We start from the raw sequence: 20,533 nt of genomic DNA, 5'->3' as shown, positions 1-20,533 counted from the left end.
AAAACCTATAGGGGGAAAAACATAAAAAACAGAAGAGGTCCCATGTGAAGATTATACGGAAGAGATGAATTCCCTAAAAAAAGCAGAACTGGCCAAATGGAAGAGGAATTTTAAATTTAAGCAAAGAATTCAAAAACAAAGAAGAAAAGATCTCATTAAAAAGTAAAATTAGTCAACTGGAAAAAGGCACAAAAACTCATTGAAGAAAACAATTCCTTAAAAATTAAAATTGAGTTAGTAAAAAGTAATGACACAATGAGACATCAAGAAACAATCAAACAAAATCAAGAGAATAAAAAGGAAAAAAATGTGAACTATAAGGAAAAAAAACACTGATCTAGGAAATAGATTGAAGAGAAATAATTTAAGAATTATTGACCTGCCTGAAAACCATTATCCAAAAATTAATCCAGACATCATATTTTAATTATCAAGGAAAACTACTGATAGCCTAGAACCAGAGGGTAAAAAAAGAATCCACTGCTCACCTCCTGACAGAAATCCCATAATGAAAATTCCTAGCAGTATTGTAGCTAATTTCCAAAGCTGCCAGATGAAGACAATATTACAAGCAGCCAGAGAGAAACAATTCAAATATTATGGAAAAACAGTCAGGATAAAACACAATTTAGCAGTTTTTACATTAAAAGATTAGGGGGCATGTCATTACAGCAGGTTAGGATTATAATCAAGAATTACTTTTCCAACAAAACTGGCTATAATTCTTCAGAACAAAAAAAAAGGATACTCAATGAAATCAAGGACTTTTAGGCATTCCTGATAGACAAGAGTTGAAAAGATAATTTGATATTCAAACACAAGACTACAGGAAGCAAAAAAAATGGAAACAAGATAAAGAAGTCATAGAGAATTTAATAAGTTAACCTGTTTACATCCTACATGGGAAGATGGTACTTAAAATCCTAAATTGTTTTTCTTTTAATTAAGGAAGTTGGAAAGAATGGACATAGAGGGCATGAACTATTGATTATAATGGGTTGGTATCCCCTCCAAAAAAATAAGGGGTGAAAAAGGGATTGCCTGGGAGAAGGGGAAGGAAGAATTACAATGGGATAAATTATCATCTATAAATGAAATGTGGAATAACTTTTACAATAGAGAAAAAAGATTTGAATGGAAGGCAAAGCTTGAACCTCACTTTTATCAAAATTGAATCAAAGAGGAAATAATATTCACTTTCAGTTGGATATATAAATCTATCTTATCCTACAAGGAAATAGGAAAGAAAGGGATAAGTAAAGTGGTGGCAGGTGATAGAAAAGAAAAAGTAATTGGGGAGATGTTGGCCAAAAAGAAAACAATTCTGAGCAAGGATGATACAAAATATGATAAACAGGGGAAAAAAACAAGATAGGGGAAAATAAACAGTAATCATATTTGTAAATATGAATGGTATGAACTCACTCTTTCAAAAAAATGAAAGTATATAGCAGAGATCCTACTGGCTATGGGCAAATGCAGCAGAGCAGGGTCCTTGGTTTTAATCCAGTACAGAGAGGACAGCTGTAGTTGGCAGTCAGCAGAGGGATGGCAGAGAATAAGATAATTTGTGGCCAGAGGTTCTAACCTTGGTTTATGAGTGGAGAGGAGAATTCAGGGTTGAACTCTGGAACAAACCTCAGAAAAATGACAATAAAAAGGACCTGAATCTTGGAGCATCATTCCGCAAACCTCAGGGCTACCATTTAATTACACTAATAGGAACTAAAAGCAAAATAAACAAAAATGAATAAGCAAAGGAAGCAAAAACCCAACCCTAGATAGTAACTTTCTATTTGATTCTTATAGGGGAAAATAATATCAGTTCTTTATCAGTCATTTTTGTTTGGGTCCTTTGAAGGAAAATGGGATGAACTGAGAATGATGGGAGGGATTCTAAAAAAAATGCGACTAGTGATAAAAAGAAACAATTATCTCATACAAAAGAGGCATAAAATGAAAAACTGTTTCACAAAATGCTAGTGGTTGGGTAGAGATGAAAACTTCCATCAGCAGTGGGTTAAAGAGGAAAATCATGCTTATCTAGAGGAGTAAGAAAGTATTTCAAACTCAGAAAAAATTGAGGGCAAGGGAATCGTAGGGAAAGAGGATAAAGAAAGGACTATTGGAGGGGCAAGAAGGTTAAAAAGTAGGAGGACAAAGTATAGGGTAGAAATAAATCAGAGGAGTAAGGACAGATAGGAATTGTGTGAGAAGGGTAGTGAAGAAAAATAGGAAGTAAAGAAATGTAAAATAAATAAGCATAGTTTAGAATGAATGGTGTGAATTTACCCATAAAATGGAAATTGAGAGCAGAACAAAAAATTTATATTCAACACTATAATTCAATGATATTCAGTATATTCTATAAAAATGTGAAATACACACAAGGATAAAAATAAAGACCAGGAAGACAATTTATTATGTTAAAGACCAGGAAGACAATTTATTATGTAAAAAGCAAGCATAGTAATTATGATTGCAAAGTTAAAGCTAAAATAGCTTGAATCAAAAGAGAAAAATAGGGAAAATTCACTATCAAAAATTATTCAATATTGTTTTCGATGATTTAAAATGACTAGACAGTATAAAATACCTGAAAGCATGACCGACCGCAAAAACAGAGGAATGACATAAAAATAAATACCAAACACTTTTTAAAGAAATGAAGTTCGAAATAAATGGAGCAATATTTATTTCTCATAGGTAAGTAAAGCAAATAAGATAATATAATGACAATTTTACATTATCTATGTAATACTATCAGAATTAAATGATTAAAAATTATCTTACTGATTAAGATAAAAAAATTACTAATTTTTTTTGTTTTTTCTAGGCAATAGGTAAGGTTAAGTGGCTTGCCCAAGGTCACACAGCTAGGTAATTATTAAGTGTCTGAGGTCAAATTTGAACTCAGGTACTCCTGACTCCAGGGCCAGTGCTCTATGAACTGCATCACCTAGCCACCCCTACTAATTTCTTTTCAAAGGACAAAAGGTTAGAAATTTCAAAGAAAGTTTTGTAAATTTGTAGCATTTATTATATTGGTTTTCTGGAAATGGATATGTATCTTTTATATTGAATCTTCCATTGTGCTTTGCACCTGGAGATTTAACCATAAAATAAACTTTAAAACTTATAGAAAACTTCCCAAAAAAACTTATAAAACTTTCAAGAAAATTTGTAGAAAAAGCAGATTCAATAGTATCAGACCTTAAACTATATTATACTGTGAAACTATTTTTGAAGTACAAAATGAAAAATTTGGTAAATAAAAACTTTTGTAAATGAAACTTGTTATTGTGAATAAAACTTTTCTGTACAAATAAACTCAGGAAGCCAAGAATAGAAGGAATGCTGAAAATTAAGGTTTGCAAAAATTTTCATAACACAATCTCGCAAATAGAACAGGATTGAGTTGGAATATTATGATGGAATAGGAAATAATGAGCTGGTAGATTTAGAAAAAAAAAACATGGAAAGACTTGGACTTTTGAAGAAAGATACTTTCCACCTCAACACATCTCAGATTGGCCAATGTGACCAGAAAGGACAATGATCAGTGTTGGAAGGGATGTGGGAAATCTGGGACAATAATACATTGTTGGTGGAACTGTGAACTCATCAAACCTTTCTGGAAAGCAATCTGGAACTAAGCCCAAAGGCCAACAAAAATGTGCATACCATTTGACCAAGCAATACCACTACTGGTCTATACCCTGAAGAGATGATAAAGGGTAAAAACATCACTTGTACAAAAATATTTATAGCAACCCTGTTTGTGGTGGCAAAGAATTGGAAATCAAGGGAATGTCCTTCAATTGGGGAATGGCTTAACAAACTGTGGTATATGTATGTCGTGGAACACTATTGTTCTATTAGAAACCAAGAGGGATGGGAATTCAGGGAAGCCTGGAGGGATTTGCATGAACTGATGCTGAGCGAGATGAGCAGAACCAGAAAAACACTGTACACTTAACAGCAACATGTGGGCGATGATCAATCTGGATGGACTTGCTCATTCCATGAGTGCAACAATCAGGGACAATTTGGGGCTGTCTGTGATGGAGAATACCATCTGTATCCAAAGAAAGAACTGTGGACTTTGAAACAAAGACCAAAGACTATTACCTTCAAATTAGGAAAAAAAACCTTTATCTTATTATGTAATTTTACTATCTCATATTTTATTTTTCTTCCCTAAGAATAGGATTTCTTGGGGTGGCTAGGTGGCACAGTGGATAGAGCACCAGCCCTGGAGTCAGGAGTACCTGGGTTCAAATCCGGTCTCAGACGCTTAATAATTACCTATCTGTGTGGCCTTAGGCAAGCCACTTAACCCCATTTGCCTTACAAAAAAAAAATCTAAAAAAAAAAAATATGATTTCTCTGTCATCACATTCAACTGAGCTCAATGTATAACATGGAACCAAAATAAAAACGAACAGACTAACTTCTGTGGGGGGAAGGAAGGAAGCAAGAATGGGGGAAATGTTGTAAAACAAAATAAATCTTTCAAAAAAAATAAAGAAAGATGCTTTCACTTCCAGAGAAACAGAAGACAAGGGGAAATAATCATAATGTAACCATACACTTGTTATGTAGATATATGTGTCGATATGAACCTGTTTATAGAAATCTATGTGTCTATGCATATAAATATGCATAGACACACATACATATATTAGGTATGTATATATAAATATTTTTATATATTATATCCATACTTAACTCTAACCCTTGGGAGGGGGAAGAGGAAAAACAAAATAAAAAGTGCACAGCAGAGAACAAAAGAAATTCTACAAGAAAACAATTAAAAAAAAGTTGGACAACATTGAAAATTTGTCATATTTATTATATGGGTTTCCTGGAAATAGAAATGTATCTTTTATATTGAATCTTCCCTTGTCTACTGCTTTGCACCTGGAGATTTAACCATCAAATCACCTTAAAAACTTATAAAAAGTAAAAGAATGTTAAAAATAAAAAAGAACTAATAAATAAACCAAAGAACTAGCTTTATGAAAAAATAGACAAGCTATATCTTAATTTTATTTTTTAAAAGAAAGCTAAATTACTAGTATCAAAAATAAAAAGGAAGAACTCATGAAGAATATTAGAAAAACTCTTTAACAAAACATAATACCTTATAAAAACCCACCTGCAAGCATAGAAATAAATGACACATTAACAGCAACATTGTGTGATGATCAACTGTGATAGAATTATCTCCTCTCAACAGTTCAATGATCAAAAACAATTCTCAAAGACTGTGATGGAAAATAATACCACATCAAAAGAAAAACTGTGAAAACTGAACGTCAAGCAAAGCATATTATTTTAATTCTTTTTCTCTTGTATTTTTTCTTTAGTTCAGATTCTTCTTTCACAACATGATTAATATGGAAATATGTTTAACATGATTATATGATTATATGTCTTCAACCTATATCAGATTACTCACTGTCATGGGAAGGAGGAGGGAAGAGAGGGGGTAGAAAAATGTGGATCTCAAAATCCAACAAAAAAATGAATGTTGAAAACTATTTTTACATGTAGATTTGAAAAAATAAATTAATAAAAATTTAAATTGAAAATATCCTGAAATTTTGAATGCCAAAATTCATCTTCACATGATTACATTTTTACAATTACAAGAAAGATAGATAGGTAATACTATACAAATACAAGAAAAATAAATTGGGAATACTTTTTCAGGACCCATGCTGTTCTTAAGTATTAGAGATGTCTAACTGATGCTGCTACTCTATATGATCCCTGCCTCCTACCAAACTCATCTACCCATGCCAAGGATTTGACATATTTAAAATATTAAAAGCTAAGATTTGAAATGAGATGTTTTGCACAAGGAAAGGACCAATTTTGCCAAAAAACTATTTATACCAGCATGGTTTGGTGAGAAATTAAAAATTGAAAGAATTTTTCTGAAGTGGAATATTACTGAAATAGTTGTATAATATGACTGTGATGGAGTGCCATTGTGCTATAAGAAATGGTGAGCAGGATGCTTTCAAAAAGTTCTGGAAAAACATATGAATTGATGCAGAGTAAAATGAGCGGAACCGGGAGAACACTGTAGACAATAACAGTGAAACTGCATGATAATAAACTGTGAATGGCTTAGCTTTTCAGCAATACAAAGACTCAAGACAATTCTGAAGAATTCATGAAAAACAATACAATCTACTTCCAGAGTCTAAATGGAGATCCACAGCTATGATTTTTTCATTATTTTTCTGTTTTCTTTTCTGTTTCCTTTCACAACATGACTAATATGGAAGTATTTTGCACAACTGCACATGTATAACCTATGAAAACTTGCTTGCCAACGCAGGACAGGAAGAGAGGAGGAATAGAGGAATTAATAATAAAAATCTGGAATTAAAAAAATTAAAGAATGTTGTTTTTTTATTTGTAATATGAAACATGTTAGGCCATTCAAAAATAAAAAAATTAAAAGTGGTATACGCAATATTCCAGCAAATTTGAAAAAACTCAAGAGTCGTCACTGTAAAGATCTGTTTATGTCCCAATCCAAAATACCAGGATTACAAAGAATATTCAAATTACCTAACAATTGCACTAATTTCACATGCCGGCAAGGTCATATTTAAGATTCTGCAAGCTAGACTTCAGCAATTTTTCATCTAAATCACCAGAAGAATAGGCTGAATTGTGAAGAGGTAGAGAAACTAAAGTCCAAATTGCCAACATCTACTGAATTATGAACAAAGCAAGGGATTTTCAGCAAAACACCAACTTCTCCTTCATTGACTTCACAAAAAATTATCGTAAATTCTCAAAGAGATGGTTCTCAAAGGTTCTCAAAAGTTTCTCAAAGAATCTCAAAGAGATTTTTAAAAAATCATCTTTCTTGTCTTTTGAGGATACTGTATGTGGGTCAAGAAGCAATAGTTAGATCCAAATACATAACAATTGAGTGGTTCAATTTAAAAGTTTTCTTATATATTAATGCCATTTTTCCCTCTAATTTTTTCTTTCTTCTGTTTGGATCTGATTCTTCTCTCAGAACTTGATCAATATGGATCAATGTTTAGCATGATTATATACCTAGAGCCTATATCAGATTGCTTTCTGTTCTGGGGGGAATTGGAGGGAGGTAGAAAAATGTAAAACTCAAAACCTTGCAAAATAGGTTGGTAAGAACTATCACTGCATGTAATTGAAAAAAACAAATAAATAAAATATTTTAAAATATTTATATTTAAAATATTTTTAAATAAAATATAACATAATAAGATTGATTTCAAAAATGAGTACAAGGCTGTATATTGTCACCTATTTTATTTAATTTTTATACATCATAAGAATTGCTGAAAAAATTAAAAGTTTGAATTCAATTTGCATGGAGAACTATAAACAATCTAAGATATGCTGATGACACCACTCTGATGACAGAAAGTGAAGAATCAAGAAGCCTACTCATGAGGGTGAAAGAAGACAGTGGAAAAACTGTCTTGAAGCTTATCAGCATAAAAACTAATATCTTAGCAACCAGTTATGTCACTTCCTCACAAACAGAGGGGGAAGAAATGGAAGTAATGCCAGACTTTCCTTTTTATTCTTGGACTGAAAGATCACTGCAAATGACTGTAACCATTAAATTAAAGAAAAATAACACTTGCCCTTTGCAAGGAAAGATTATGGCAAATTATTAATTTCTAAATAACTAAAAACTAATTGCCAAAGTACTAATTACTGATTACTAAATTGCTAACTACTAATTATTTATTATCAAATTACTAAATTTAGTATTAATTAAAAAAGAGAGATCACTTTGCCAACAAATGTCCATATAGTTAAAATATGCTTTTTTCCCCCCCAATAGCAATGAATGTCTATGAGAATTAGAATATAAGGAAAGATGACCTCCATAGAATCAACATTTTCCAATTGTGTTGTCACAGAAGACTTTGAGAGTTGCTTGGGCAGCTAGGAGATGAAATTTTTCAACATTTAAAGAAATTAGTGCAGCCTATTCATTGGAGACTCAAATGCTGAAACTGAACCTTAAAAATTTTGGCCATATAATGAGAAATCAGGACTCATCAAAGACCCTAATGTTAGAAAAGATTGAAAGTAAAAGTAAAAAATAATAGCAAAAGATGTTATGAGTAGAGAGTTTCTCGGCAGCAAAAAACAACCAAGCAAAAATATGAATTTGTACAGAACTTTGGGAGCTAGTGGAAGATTGAAAGGTCTAATGGTCCACAAGGTCATAAAAAGTTACACGACTGAACAACTGAACAAATGTAGATAGCAAGGATCTGTTTCTGTTTGAATTTAGCATCACTGATCTAAATCATTGTTGTCATAGATACTCAAAAAGGGACTTTGATGAAGAAAGAGAAGAGTTAGATACTTCTTAAGTGGTAGAGTCCATATGTAGATGTCTTTCTCTTGACCCAGAAAACAATTTTAGTTGAACTTTGAGTTCTGTCTCAACTCCTCCCTTGGCATGAGAGTCCTTGATCCACCACCCAATCTTATAGTTTTTCCTTGCTGAAAACCAGAAAATAACCTCACCATATTTCATCCTTCTCAATTGTATAATGACTGGCCAGAAACATCTCACAACACTCGGTAGTATTTTGTAGCTTGTTTTCACAGTAAAGTTCAGAGTAAAATCTAATAAAGCTCTCTTCAATCAAAATCACCTTTCAGAATCCACATTGAGACATGAGTCGCATTTAGCTTATCATTCAAAATATCAATATTATAAATTTGAATGCTGATTGCCAAGGTACTCTAGAAAGAAGGTCCATTGGTTTTTCGAGATTGAAAAATTGCACTTTACTTTTACAAGCAAGTTGTGACTTAGCTGTTGTAGTATAACAAGTCTCATTTTACTTAATCATCAATTTGTCAAATTCTTACACTTAAAAAATCCTTCATCTGACAAATCTTTTTTTATTCTTTATTGACTGCTAAAACTAATCTCCCAACAACTTCCTCCAATCCTACAAATATCATCTGTCAAATAGCATGTAAAGTTCTGAGACAAAAAAGAAATTCTAAGCATATTATTTTATGGAATATATATTTACATATATTACATATGTTTGTGGTTATGTGCATATAAAAATAAAATCTGTTTGTAAATATATACACTCAAGAGGATCCAAGTTCAAATGTGAAGTCACATACTTACTAGCTGTGTGATCTTGGGCAAGTCATTTGCCTCACATCCAGCATCATCTCTAGTCATCCTGATTCATATCTGGCCATTGGACTCATATGGCTTCAAAGGAGGAAGAGAGGCGGGTGAATTAGTACAGCAGCCCCTCACTCCAATTTATACACATGCAATATGTCAAGGTCTTCTTCAAGAACCAAGGACAAATATCAACATCATATATTATATATGCATATATAGGTTTACATGCTGGATGTGCATACATGTGCTCATATGAATGTGTGTTATATACACATGCATAAGTGTATAATCCATATAGTAACAAGTTGCTTCCTATAAATTCTAAGTCTTCCTTATGACACCTTGTCTAAATGAGGTGGTGTCCTCTTAGAAACATGAAATAAAATTTTCAGAGCACTTAGTATATTTCCTTGGTACATATTAGTTGCTATATTAATTATTTTCATTGCTAACATTGTACTTACTATTATTATTATTACCTCTAAGATAAAATATAAACTACTCTGTGCTTAAAACTCTTCACAACTGGGCCACTGCCTAACTTTCTGTCTTATGATGCATTACTTGCTTCTAGACATTTGTAGTCCATACATCCTGGCAGACATACTGTAATGACATCTCCCATCTCCCAGCTTATGCACTAGATTTCCCTAAACTCAGAATACATTAATACTTTATCTTCATTTCAAAAAATCCCTGGTTTCCTTCAAAGCTCTGGAAGTCTTGACTAGCCCATCAAAAACTGTGACAGGGGAAAGATATAATGACTAAGGAAACAAAAGTCCAAACTTCCAAGCATATCAATTTATTAAGCAATGCATAGCAATTGCCCTATAAATTGGGACCAGTAGTCTTCCTCCCCTTTGACACTAGATTCTAAATATAGAAAGAGGCAGACTTTCATATATTACAACAATCCAATAAGATAAATGAAAATAAAACAATCAATCTGGAATTAAATTAGGGAATTTGATTTCTTATTAAAGGCAAAAGTTGGTACTTTTCAAATGGAGAGGAAGAAAGTGAAGAGTGGATTCCCTGAAATCAGAAGAAAAGAAGTTACCATTTCCCTCAAGTGTCTTAATGCAATCAAATGAACATGGAAATAATAACTGATCAATATGGGATCAGCATTCGGATAAGATATATGAGTTGCTTGAGATGAACAAATGTGAGAATACTCATTGCACCAATCTTTGATTCTGTTCAAGTTGTCGGTTAGCATAATATTTAATATCCTTGATTCTGATCACTAAATATTAGGTGAAGGGGATCCAACATTCCAGTGATATATGGCTTGATTCAAACAATGCAACAATTTTTTCATGAATCCCATAATTAAATAAAGTTTTCTCATAAGATAGAAATTGAATTAGATTCATAATTGAAGAGAAAGGAAACTGACCAAGTTTAGAGTTAGATTACAAGATGGAATCATTGTGATTTATTCAATTTTGACAATTACATACCATCCTAATCCCCTCAATCCCCTTAATGTAAAAGTCAATTGCTGGGACTTCCGGCCAAGATGGCGGAGAGAAGACAGATACTGTGTTAAGCACTCCCTGTGTCCCCTTAAAAATGACATGAAAGAAACCTAACAGAAACTCAATCAATAAAACCCAGAAAAAGAAGTTAGCAGATGAACACCCAATAAAAAGGTCTGTCTCAGGGGAACATGGGTGAACCATGGGAGATGAGAGCAGAGGGTCAGCACAGGGACAGCAGCTGGGGGGAAGCCAAAGGACTGGTGTTAGCCTCAGAGACTTTGATAAGAGGCAGATCAAGAACCAACTTTACCCTTGGAGTCTTTAGCCAGGGGAGGGGAGGTCTGCAAGCCTTTGATCTCCAGACTTTTGGAGCATTCTTCCAGGAACAAAGGTAGCTGTCCCTGCCCCCCATCCCTTCAGGCATAGGTGGGGACCAAGGAGCCCACTCAGCTGAAAGGGAGAATGGCTTCCAGCCCATTGTTCAAGGTCAACTCAGACCAGGCTGTCCCTTCTTACTCCCTCCAGTATAGGGAGAGAGCTTCAATAACTCCAGAGAAAGCAACCCACGACCTCTACTGGTTGTCCCTTAGAATTACTAAGCCAAGTGAACAAAGCCTCTTAGGATCTTCAAGAGCAAACCTCTAAGAGCCAGTCCCTCCCCAACACAAGATCCTAGAAAGATGAAGAAGCCTATAGAAAGGGAGACCCATGGAGAAATATTTAGAAGAATCAGATTCGAACCCAGAGAGATCTAGCTCTACTGAGGAGAATACGAATTGATCTCCAGCCCACAAAGACTTCCTTGAAGAAATCTGGAAGGAGTTTAAAAATCAATTGGAAAAGTTGGGGAAAGAAACTCAAGAGAAAATTAACACATTGCAAGAGAAAATTAACATTTCGCAAACAAGAAAACAAAACATTGGAAAATACAATTGGACAAATTCAAAATGATAATTCTCTCAGATCCTCAATTGGGCAAATGCAAAAAGAAAATAATTCTCTCAAATCCTCAATTGGGCAAATGCAAAAAAGAAGTAAGTCTCTCAAACTACACTGGGACAAATGGAAAACTCCTTCAAAAATAGAATTGATCAACTGGAAAAGAGTTGTAAAAGGTAAATGAAGAACATTCTTCTCTAAAAAATGAATGGAATCTGTGGAGACTAATGACTTCATGAGACAACAAAATTCTGTTAAACAAAACCAAAAGATTGAAAAAATAGAAGACAATGTAAAATACCTTATCAGCAAAACCACTGACCTCGAGAACTGATCAAATAGGAACAACCTGAGAATTATAGGCCTTCTTGGCAACATTGAAGAGAAAAAAAAAACCTGAACTTAATATTACAGGATTTAGTGATGGAAAACTGTCCTGATATCATGGAACCAAAGGACAAAATCGTTACTGAAAGAATACATCGATCCCCTCTGGAAAGAGATCCTAAAATGAAAAAGCCAAGAAATGTTGTGTCCAAATTCCAGAACTATCAGATAAAAGAGAAAATCCTGTAACAGCCAGAAAGAATCAATTTAAATATCAAGTAGCCACCAGCCACCATAAGGATTACACAGGACCTGGCTGCATCAACATTAAGACATTAAAGGGCCTGAAACCCAATATTCCAAAGAGCAAGGGAGCTTGGAATGCAGCCAAGAATCTACTATCCGGCAAAGCTGAGCCTTCCCTTCCCGGGGAAAAGATGGACATTCAACGAACTTGGGGACTTCCAGCATTTCCTGATGAAAAGCCCAGAGCTAAATAGAAAATTTGGATGTCAAATAGGAGGCTTAAGAGACACATAAAAAGGTTAAAAAGAGGGGGGATGTAAAGACAAAACCTGCTATCCAATAAGATGAAACTGGCTATATACCCACTTGGGAGAAAGACTCTCATAACGCTTGAGAACTGTTACTCTATTAGAGAGAATATACTTAACCAAAATTGATGGACACTCAGAACTTTTCTGTGATTCAGATAGAATGATTTAAAAACTATAACTCCTTAAAAAGGGGGGCATTAAGGAGAAGAGAAGGTAAATGGGGTAAATCACATTATGGTAAGAGGTACAAAAGACTTATTGCAATAGAGGGGAAGAAAGAAGTTGGTGAGAACCACCTGAATCTTCATCCCATCAGACTTGGCTTAAAGTTAACTTACACATAATCAGTTAAGTTAAGAAACTTCTCTTACCTTTCCCGTATTAAAAGGGGGAAAGGGGGTGGGGTAGAAGGGAAGAGGGAGAGAAAGAGGAACTAACAGAAGGAAGGGAAGGAGGAAGAGGAAAGGGAAAAGGGGAAAGAAAGGGGAGGGGGTTGATATAGGAGTACAAACACACTTAAGGTGGCAGTATTCAGAAATAAAGCACTGGGGAATATGGATAAAGGCGAATAAGGGAAAAAATACAAACAGAGGGAAGATGGCATGGAGGGCAATAAATAATTAGTCATTATAACTTTGAATGTGAATGGGATGAACTCTCCCTTAAAACCTAAGTGAACAGCAGAATGAATTAAAAACCAGAATCCTACAATATGCTGCTTAAAAAAAAAACTCATTTGAAGCAGAGAGATACATATAGAGTAAAAGTAAAAGGTTGGAGCAAAATATTTTCACTTCAGCTGAAGTGAAAATTGTTATTTTATTATGTAATTTTGTAATCTGTTATACTTTATTTTTCTTAAGGATATGATTTCTCTCTCATCACATTCAACTGAAATCAACCTCTACCATGGAAACAATGAAAAGACTAACAATGTCTTCTGTGAAGGGGTGGGGTGGGGGGAGGAAAGCAAGATTAGGGAAAAATTTTAAAGCTCAAAATAAATAAAATCTTTAAAATTTAAAAAAAGAATAAATGACTTGTGTAAGGTCACAAAGTAAGTACCTGAGGCTGGGTTTGAATTCAGATTTTCTTGACTTCAGGTTCAGTGCTTTATCTACATAGCCACTTAGCTACCAAATATAAGACAAATAAGGATTAAAATACTAAATGCTAGAAAAGGAATCTTAACTTTGACTTTAGCTTAGTTTTGTGACCATGTACAAGTGACCTCTCAAGGTCTTACTTTTCTCATGTATAAAATGGGGATAATGAAGCCTACTGTGTTGTCTACTATTAGTTAAGTTCAAATGAAATGAGACATTGCATCTTACTGTATTATATAATATATCATAGCTAACATTCCTATAATTCTTATGGTTCAGAGACTGAGTTAAACATTTTACAACTATTATCTCATTTGATCATCACAATAATTTGCGAGGTAGGTATTATTATTAGTATCCCTATGTTACAGATGAGAAAAATGAGAAAACAGGCATTAAATGACTTACCCAGGGGCATGTAATTAGGAAGTAGTACAAACCAGATTTAGATTTGAACTCAGATTTTTCTGATTCAAGGCTGTTTTTTTTTTATCTACCGAACAACTTAGCTGCAACATATAAGTATTTTAGCCCTAAAGATAAAGAACTAAATATCAGAAAAGGAAGATGGGTGGAAAGCTTGCCTCTGACACTAGCTTAGCTGTGTGACTACTGACAGGTGATTTTTTACCACTGAGGTCCTCAATTTTTTTCTTTTGTAAAATGGAAATGACAGAGTCTATAGTAGTTGCCTACCTTTTTGAGGTTCAGATGAAATCATGCATATAAAATACTTCATATATCTTAATGCAATGTAAAACTGTAAGTTACTGTTATTATTGTTATTATTATTATAATTACTATGAATAAGCAATAACCAAATACAACTTCAAACTCAGTCTAGCCTTAGATTGCTTGGAAAACTGGTGGATCCACATCAAGCTCCACCTTCTTCAAGGAGTCTTTCATGATAACCTCAGCCCACATTGCTCTCCACCTCCTTGATACTCTTATGACCCTGGTTGTCAGTAGCACATCTTGAGAGTAAAGGGATTATTTCCTATTTTTCCTGTATTCCATAGCATAGCCCTGAGCACAATTTAAAGATTCAAAAAAATTCCACTTGGTTGATGGAAGAGAAGCCCCTGATCAATCTGGAGTTCCCTACAATCCTTAATCACTGGCTCACATATACTAGAGGTGTAATAAAACTGCCGACCCTATGGAGCAGATGTCAATGCCTATCCTTATCAGAGCTCCATGAGCAAAAAAGTCTTTCTTCTGGGACCTGGGTTAAGAAAAAAAAATTCTGCCTCTAAAATGTGCCTCAATAATGTGCTGACTTTTGTGATAGTAAAGAGATAATATTGTGTAACAGATGGGACAGTGGACTGGAAGTCAGGAGGGTCTGGGATCGAATCCTTCCTCAGACACCAGCATTGTGATCTTGGTGCACTTGACATAAAACAAGTCCATTGTTATATTTTTCAACTATCTAAATATTTTCTTTGTTTTCCAAGTACATACAATGGTAGCTTTAACCAACAACTGTGACTTTTACATAAAGACTTTCCTCATGAACTCAGATTCTAGTTCAATTCATCATCAATTTCTGTATATTTTACATAAACTTAGAGCTATCAAATCAAGTTAAGCATTTATTAAATGCCTACTTTGGGTCAGTCATTGTTAAACAATGGTGATCAAAAGGCAAAAAATGATCACAGGTCTTAAGGAGCTCACAGTTTAATTAGAAACACAGCTTGCAAACAGCTCTGTACTATCTAAGCATGTGTGAGTGTGTATGTCAATTCAGGATGAATTTGAGGGAGGGGATACTCCCTAAGAGAGGACCCTAATATTAAGGAGAAATGGCAAAGGTTTCATGTAGAAGATGGGATATTAGCAGGGATCTTGCTGTCTCTTGTTAGAAAATTAATAGAGACTAATATTATTCCATTATAAAGTGTACAAGGGTGAGTAAGGTATGTTAGCAGATTGCAGCAGAAGCAAGGAACACTGAATATGGAGTTAGACTTGCGTTCGACCCTCAAACATAATATCTGTGTGAAATTACAAAAGTCTTCTACGTTGCTAAAATAATGTGGTTGCCCAAATAATATCAAAGGACTAGTGTGACTTTAGATCTATAATCTTTAGAATATAAATTCCTTGAACATTTTACAAAGTAACAACAATATTGAATGGTGATCAGATGTGAATGGCTTAGCTATTCTCAGCAACACAATGATCTAAAACAATTCTGAAGGATTTATGAAAAATGCTATCCACCTCCAGATGGAGTCTGAATACAGATCAAAGCATGCTTTTAAAAAAACTATTTTTCTTAGACCTTTTTTTGGGGGGGGTCTGTTTTCTTTTATAACATGGTTAATTTGAAAACACGTTTTGCATGATTGCACATGAATAACCTATATCCAATTGCTTACTTTCTCAAAGAGGGGAGAGAAAAGGGAAGGAAGGAGAGAATTTGGAACTCATTTTTTTAAAAAAGACTTAAAAATTATATGTAATAGGAAAAAGAATTTTAAATATTCCTTTCAAAAGAACATACACTCTGTCAGAACTTTCACTCTCTTATTTTTCTATTCATATCCTCAGAGCTTCATTTTTATACATAATTGTTTAGTCAATGTTTTCATTCATTTCTATCATTCAATCTAGACAAGCTGTCTTCTCCCTTAGAATGTAAGCTTCTTACAGCAGTGATCCTATCACATTTGTCTTGTCCATGTATTCTCTGTGCTTAGCCTAGAACCTAAAAGGTATTTGCTAAATAATTATTGATTGATGAGGAAACTAAGATTTTTTTTTGGGGGGGGGACAAAATTTCACTAGGAAAGGTAGCCAATCATTAAGAGCAAATTCATTATTGTATCACAGTTGCATAGTATCACAATTATTTCTACCCTACCAAAGTGATGGCTCTTTTTAAAAAAAAAAACTCCCACTGCCACAAAGGTCCTAAGAAATGGAGAAAGGCATGCAGCTTGACAAGGAAAATTTTCTACAGAATGTCATTCTGAATATGAAGGCTTAGTATATACAAAGGACACATACCATACATGTTGGGCACTAATTTTGTTCACCTATGTAGGAGTCCTTTCTCTTTCCCTTTGTTTTGCTCTCATCACTGTAGAACTTATATAATAAAAAGACTCTCTCAGTACTTCATCCTCTCATGAAGGAAACTCCCAAAGGTTCAAACAGTAGAAAATTAGCACTAAAAGGCCCTAGCAAACTGAAAAGACCTTGAATGTGATACCTGAGATAGAGAATATATTTACTCTTCAAGAACTAGGCTAGAAGAGTTGGGTCTGCCTATCTCTAGGTGAGCTCCAAGGGATGATTTTATACATACATACATACATACATACATACATATATATATATATATATATATATATATATATATATATATGTGTGTGTGTGTGTGTGTGTGTGTGTGTGTGTGTGTATATAATATATATATATATATATATAATATTTCAAAGACTAAGTAATAGTGTCAAAAGGTCCTAGAGGAAGAGATGAAAGGGACTTCAGAAGCCATCACATCCAACTTGCTCATTTTACAGAGGAAGAAAATGACCCAGGAAGATATATTGATTTGTTGTGGTCACCCAGTTATAAGCACTAGAAATAGGAATTGAATTTGGGTTTTGACTCTGGTTTTTCCCTATACTACAGTGCTGCCTCTTATCATACTGGTTGGCTTCCATATCAATGATGGATTTGAACTCAGGTACTCCTGACTCCAAGGCCGGTGCTCTATCCACTGCACCACCTAGCAGCCCCTAATGATGATATTTTACATACAATAAATATACAGAACCAGAAAATCGAATATAATTATATTGTAGTTGATCATTCTTACTTTTATTTCATTTCTTGCATTGCATTGTCTGCACCTTTGAATTCTTCCTTGTCAAGAAGGCACACGGTAGGCACAGTGCAGAGTGGCACCTCTTTGTAACTTAGATCTCTAGAAATAGAGCTAGAGTATTACGAATCTCACTAACCTGCCCAGAGTCACCCAGTCAGACAGGCTTTGAAATCAGATTTACCTGCTTCTGAGGTCAACTCTTTGTTCATCTTCTATCCTGTCACCCATCACTCTCAAGTTCATCTATTTTTAGAACAAGAAGACTGGAGAAAGTTCCCAATTTCTGAATTAAGCCCAATGACTGTGCATTTCAGATATTTACATCATTTCATTCTTAGTGGACCTATTGAATGGAAAAGACAAAAAAAACATAAAAGAATTTGACTCCCCAGCTTTCAGACTTTTCCTCTGTGCCCTCCCTCTCCCCAGAAGACTGTCAGCTCAATCTGTCCAAAGCGTTAGTGAAAAGCAAGGCCAATACAATAGTCTTTCTGTCCTTATGATATGTCTCAGAACATGCCCAAGTTCCCATTGCACATTGTTCCCATTCTCAGATTTTCCTGGTTAGCCTTTCAAGGGCAATTTGATCCACCTGCTCTTTTCTGGCATTGAACCACTAAAGAATTCATTCCACTCACATTTTACTGTTATTGTTCAATCATTTCAGTCATGTCCAACTCTTCATGGTTTCATTTTGAGTTTCTTGGCAGAGATACTGGAATGCTTTGCCATTTTTTTCCTGCTCCAGCTTTTTTATAGTTGAGGAACTGAGGCAAACTGGGTTAAGTGACTTTTCCAAGGACTTTTCCAATCTAGAAATTGTCTGAGGTCAGATATGAACTCTCAAAGATGAGTCTTCTGATTCTAGGCCCAGTCCCCCTTCCACTTATATCACCTAGTTTTCCTTCATTTATAAAGTTTTATGTCTAAATAGTATAATGCCCTACATGAATGTCTTTAGATGCCTCACAATGGCACCCTGGTATTCCTAAATTCTCAAATGCTTCCATAGCCTGACAGATTCCATTAATTTTGAAAGTGAGTAAGTTCATGATTGTGATACATAGGAGAAGAGTCTGACTAGTGGGGACCAAATTCAGGTAGTGACTCCTGATAACGTCTAATAGTATGTGGAGAAATTACAAATTGAGTTTATTCACTGTGCATAGAGTGAAAGTCTACGTTGATGGGATCTCAGATCTTTTTAGAATTGATTCAGTTAACTTATAAAAGATTTGCTGTATACTAGCCAATTATATATATTTGGGACTTTTTTTTAATGTAGTTAAGTCACATATTTATTAATTGTCTAATTGTGCAGTCTTATGTGTTCCAAAGAGAAACAGAGTTTAGGTTAGATTCATTCCTGTATGTAAAATATCTATACTGTAATGGGGGGAAATGTAGATAACTTTTTAATACTAGTTTATTAGGGACATGCAAGCAAAAGGTCCTGCAAGCTTAAAGGAATAAAGTCATTACCATGTAGCAGAAATGTGGGAAATGGTTAAAATTGGTTTTAAAATGTTTTAAATTAGTTAAAATTCAGCTACTACCTTTAAGACTCAGCTGCTGCTTAATTGTATGCTTCTCTTGGTAGATATATGCAATCCTCACAAAGACCATTTGATTAGGATTAGAGTCCTCTTTTAGATTCTCATAAAAAAACAACAATCTTTCCTTTGATAATGTATGCATAGAGTAATCATCCCCATTGATTACCACACATTGGTTTATAAACATATACTCATTCTCTGGACAGGTTCAGTCTTTCCGACCTGTTTACTCACCAACAGTTCTGGGTTCCTACATAAGGACTGCATAGTTAAATTCAAATCCTCTCCCTGTGCTATGGCTAACCTAATTATAAAGAATACATGCTTCCATTTCTACAAACCCGGACACTCAAAATGATGACACATTTAGCTTTTAGGCATCAACATTTATATAGTTAAGACCAAATATATAATTATGGCATCACAGATACTCATACATTAAAGCAAACTCAGGAACAATCAATATATCATAATTCTCACATTAACCCTAGTTGGTATTCTTCCACCAATGCCCCTAGTATCAATGAGAAAGAGTGGACAGAAACCTGAAAAGGAAATACATAAGAGAAGAATATCCTACCAAGGATAGAATATAGCTATGGAACCATGAAGACTGGAGTTTGCTTTGTACCTCAGCAATTGACCATAAAAGTTCCTTGATATAATTTCTATGTTGAAAAGGTCTTGATTTACATCTGGTATATAACCAACATGGAAGCCATTCCATTCATATTTCTTGCATATCTAATTTGCATAATCCCCCCTACTAAAAGCCTTAGATACTATTGTGGCTTCCAGGTGAACCTACTCTTTTAACCTGAATTGATTCCCACTGTGCTTGACTAACACATCACTGGACTGGATATCCCAGACACACTAATTGATCTGTTGGATGACTTCTCTGATTCAGTGCTTCGAAATTGTTCCTCTGTTCAGTGAACCAACTCATCAACAGCAATATCACTTTCAGTTTCCAGTTCTGCAGGCACAGTTCTGAAATATATCCTCTTTCCTTTCTTTTACTTCAGAGTTCAGAAATATTTGTCCTTTTTGTTAACAAGCCTGGCTTAATTTATGGTTAATAATCAAATTCTTAGGGGGTGGCTAGCTGGTGCAGTGGATAGAGCACTGGCCCGGGAGTCAGGAGTACCTGAGTTCAAATCTGGACTCAGACACTTAATAATTACCTAGCTGTTGTGGTCTTGGGCAAGTCACTTAACCCCATTGCCTTGCAAAAAACCTAAAAAAAAATAAATTCTTATGTTCTTTCAAGATCAGGTAAATTACATTTCTGCTATAATCATAGAGGGTTTCTTGGGTCTATATTTACCCAGTTTTTAAATTTAAAGCTATCACTTCTTTACATACACTTTAATGAAGAAAATTAGGTTCACTCTAGTATTTAAAAATTGATCTCATTCAATAATGAGCAATTGCTGTCTCAAAACTCTGAGTAGGAGAAATTACTTCTCTTAGAAATCTGAACAGACTTCTGCCCTCAAAACAAGTGAA

The 20,533-nt window shown here is 34.3% G+C and overlaps 1 long non-coding RNA gene across 1 annotated transcript in view; it reads right to left on the bottom strand.

The window, feature by feature from the left end:
- The window catches only part of LOC141512627 (uncharacterized), a 123,551-nt gene that overhangs the window by 95,968 nt on the left and 7,050 nt on the right, over window positions 1-20,533 (bottom strand). Inside the window, exon 2 of the long non-coding RNA XR_012475552.1 lies at window positions 17,647-17,808. This is a non-coding gene — a long non-coding RNA (uncharacterized LOC141512627). The remainder of the gene's footprint in view (window positions 1-17,646; window positions 17,809-20,533) is intronic.

Source organism: Macrotis lagotis, chromosome 1 (genome assembly GCF_037893015.1).
Source record: "Macrotis lagotis isolate mMagLag1 chromosome 1, bilby.v1.9.chrom.fasta, whole genome shotgun sequence".
Classification (NCBI taxonomy): domain Eukaryota; kingdom Metazoa; phylum Chordata; class Mammalia; order Peramelemorphia; family Peramelidae; genus Macrotis; species Macrotis lagotis.
The sequence above is the reverse complement of the archived record's forward strand: the minus strand, read 5'-3'. Positions and strand labels throughout refer to the sequence as shown.